This window comes from Fukomys damarensis, unplaced genomic scaffold (genome assembly GCF_012274545.1).
Source record: "Fukomys damarensis isolate Sample0158 unplaced genomic scaffold, DMR_v1.0_HiC HiC_scaffold_2, whole genome shotgun sequence".
NCBI classification, from domain to species: domain Eukaryota; kingdom Metazoa; phylum Chordata; class Mammalia; order Rodentia; family Bathyergidae; genus Fukomys; species Fukomys damarensis.
Genome location: NW_022900914.1, coordinates 2435863 through 2439252, shown reverse-complemented (window position 1 = coordinate 2439252; position 3390 = coordinate 2435863). Strand labels below are relative to the sequence as shown.

At 46.8% G+C, this 3390-nt stretch overlaps 1 pseudogene; it reads right to left on the bottom strand.

Moving 5' to 3' along the window:
• Positions 1-1947: 1947 nt before the first annotated feature.
• On the bottom strand, positions 1948-2667 carry LOC117285862 (annotated as a pseudogene).
• Between the last annotated feature and the right edge of the window lie 723 nt (positions 2668-3390).

Sequence of the window (3390 nt, the reverse complement as noted above, 5' to 3'; positions counted from 1 at the left end):
TGGGCTGGGGGGAGCCGGGCGGGCGCCGGAGCCCTGGTGGCTTCGGAGCAGAGGCTGCCGGGGTCCTGGGGGAGCTGAACCCGGGCCTGAGGGCTGAGAGCGGTGGGGGAAGCTCGGACCAGGAGGAGGTCTGCTTGGATCTGATGGAAAGGGGCAGAGGTGCAAACGGCCCAGCCGCCCGGCCCTGGCCTGGCCTCCTCCCCTCGCAGCCATCCGGCCTCCGTGCCACCGTCCAGCGCTCAGAGCGCTGTCCCTTCTCTCTCACAACTCACTTTCAGCACAGCGACCCAAGCAGAGCCTGTGATGTTCGAACAGCAGGACCTTCAGAATTACAGCCCAGCCTTTTCCTTTTTGTTGTTTAAAACTTGTAATTTTTTAAATTTATGAAAAGTATGAAGCAGGGAAACTATATACCCAGCTGCCATCCGATTATAGGTGGCAATAAAATAATGATTCTACCCTTTTGAAAGTCGCCTGGTGTCTGAATAGCTTTCAAAATAAACGAGAAGAGCCCATTTAGAGTCCTAATTATTGTCATGTGTTCTTTTTAGTTACCTTGTAGCCACTGCAAAACAAATTTTTATTAGCATGTTTGTAGTATGTAGGCCTACGCTCTTCTGAAGGGGTGGGAACGTGTACGTAGGACACTGTCTTTCTCTCCCTTCCTCTCTGCCTTGGTGCCTTCCTTCTCCCTCCATCTCTTGGTCCCCTTCCCATTTGCAAAAGATCTCCCCGTTTCCTTTATTTTGCTCTTTATTTATACTTTGGCTTTTTTGTATAAGAGAAACCATGTGCTATTTAAGCTCCTGCATCTGTTTTACTTCACAGAGTTGTGGTCTCCAGGTGCAACCATCTTCCTGCAGATGACTTGGACTTGGGGCAGAATAGTACCACGCTGTGCGTAAACACCACACTCTCTTTATCCATCCATGCACTGGTGGACATAGCGTGGTACCTTATTTCATGCGCTTAATTCTTTCCATGATTCCAGTTGCAACCAAAGTGGACAAGAACCATATTAAGTTCAGTGGTTAGGTTTAATGTTGACCTCATGGGGAAATTTGATTTGGTTCTTGTCCAATTTGGTTTGTGATCAGAATCCTGAAAAGAATTAAGTTGTGAACCGAGGTACTACTGCCTAGGCCGCTTCCAAGGTTTAGCTCTTCTGAGTTGTGCTGCTGTCCGCATAGGTGTGTGGATCGCTGTAATGTGATGTCTCGAACTCTTTCGGGAAGAGACCTCGAAGGGGAGGAGCGGGTCCGACGGAGCCTCTGGTTTTAGTGTTTTGAGGAATTTCCATGCCGACGTCCACAGCGCTTGCACCAGTCTGCACTCCCACCAGCAGTGGAGGTTTCTTTTCCCTCTCATGGCCTCACCAGCCCTATTAATTTTTCAAGATAGCCATTCTTTTTAGGGTGAGATGCTAATCTCTTTTTTTGTCCCATTTCACAGGAACACAAGTCAACAGCCTGCTGGACTTTATGTGTAGTAATTGTCAGGTAAAAAAAGCCGAAGACCAAGACCAGACCAGAACCACTACAAGCCTTTATTGTAGGGGCAATGATCAGGGCTGTCTCTGACCAAAGGAGAGAGAGCAGTATGGCAGAACAGAGAGCTTCTTTTATTGGACCTGGGTGGGGCTTATAGGAGCCAGGGTGGAGCTAAGTAAGGGATTGGAGGAGCCTGTGACATCACTAGGCGGGGCTTGTGACATCACTGGTTACTGGGAGGTAGCAAGTATCTGGTTACTTTTTGGCAGGAGAAGAGGCATCATGGGAAGAAGGAGGCTGTCTTTTGGTAGATGGGAGAAGCCATCTTTTTAGGTGAGAAGCAGGGCGTTATGGGAAGGGGAGTAAGGGCCATTTTAAGGTGAGGGAAATCTAACAATAATCAAGATAGAAGATGTTGCATCTAGAATTATTTTAAATAGAAAGGAAATCACAGCAGCTATGGAGGGTCCAGAATGAACAGACCATAACTTCCCTGTTTATCATCTTTATTTTCTGGGTGTCATTTGATCAAATAATCAATTCAAAGAATGGTGATTGCTGCTTCTCTTGCAAATTTCAAGCTCTTTATTTTAACTATGATGGGTTTAAACACCCCTGGTTCTTTGTGGTCTCTTGGTTTTCGCAGTGATCAAGTCCAGATCAACCCACTTTAGGTTTTTACGTTCTGGGTTAACTTGAGCCTGCTTGTGAAAAGCCCTTAACTTTGCAACTAGGTCTGCAGAGTCTTGGGTGGCTCTCAGTGCCACGTGACAGGAACGACAAGAAAAGACCTGTGCGATGACAGCAAGCTGTTCCCGAGATCCAGCACTTGTTGCAGTTTTCAAGGCACATGGAAAAGGCTGCTTCTACAGCACCCCATCTGGAGCCACAGGTTTGACTCCAAAACTCTCCGCCCCGCAAGCCAAGCGCACCCCATAATGGGTGCTCCATGTGAGATCGCTGGCCCCATGTTACAGGTGTAAGAGCCTGAGTATTTTTTTATTAAGACTAGTTCATCATCAAAAATTGTCTCCTGTTCCAGCTCTTCTGCTGCCCCCATTGTGGCTTCCCTCACCTTCCAACTTGCCCAAGGTTGGCTCCAGAAGTTCACTACAGTCCTGTTTGAAGACTTTCCTAACTTCCGTAACACCCACCCCCACCAAGCATTTCAAATATTTCAGGCTCATGTCATCAATCTACCAGCTGCCGGGATCTTCTGAGTCTCTCCTCGATGATACCTGGTTCTCTCTGATCTGGTCCAGTTTTTCAGGATCTATAATAACAACCTGTTTTTGCTTTCTGCAGGCTGAAGTCAAGGCAAGCAAGTTTTGCATGAACTCTTCTCGTGGACCCTCCGTGAGACCCACACAGGTGAGTGCACAGACGCCTGTCAGCATGTTTTCTGTCTGACGTCTCCACTGGGCTTTCAGAATAGTAGCAGAACTGACTGCTGGCGAGGCTGGCCTCTTGAATCTGGTGTTCAACGGCAAGGATAGCAGTAAGATCTAATCTCAGTGATGTCTTAATTTGCATTTCTCTGAGCCAGAGTGGGTGAGCATTTTCTCATGTGCAGTATTTGTTGGCCTTTTGCAGTACTACTGCTGAGATGTGTCTGTTCAGGTCAGTTGTGCGTTTTTTGATTGAGCCCTTTATTTTTTGGGTCTGATATTTTTGAGTTCTTTGTAAATTCTAGATATTAGTTCTCTGTCAGAGGATAGCTAGCAAAATTTTTCCCTACCGTGTAGGTCGTCTCTTCACTCTGTTGATTGCTTCCTTGGCTGTGCTGAAGCTTTTTAACTTGATATGGCCCCATTTGTTGATTACTGATGCTATTTCTTATGCAAGTGGGGTTCCATTCAGAAAGTTTTTTCATGTGCCTAGTCTTCACCTAGCATATCTT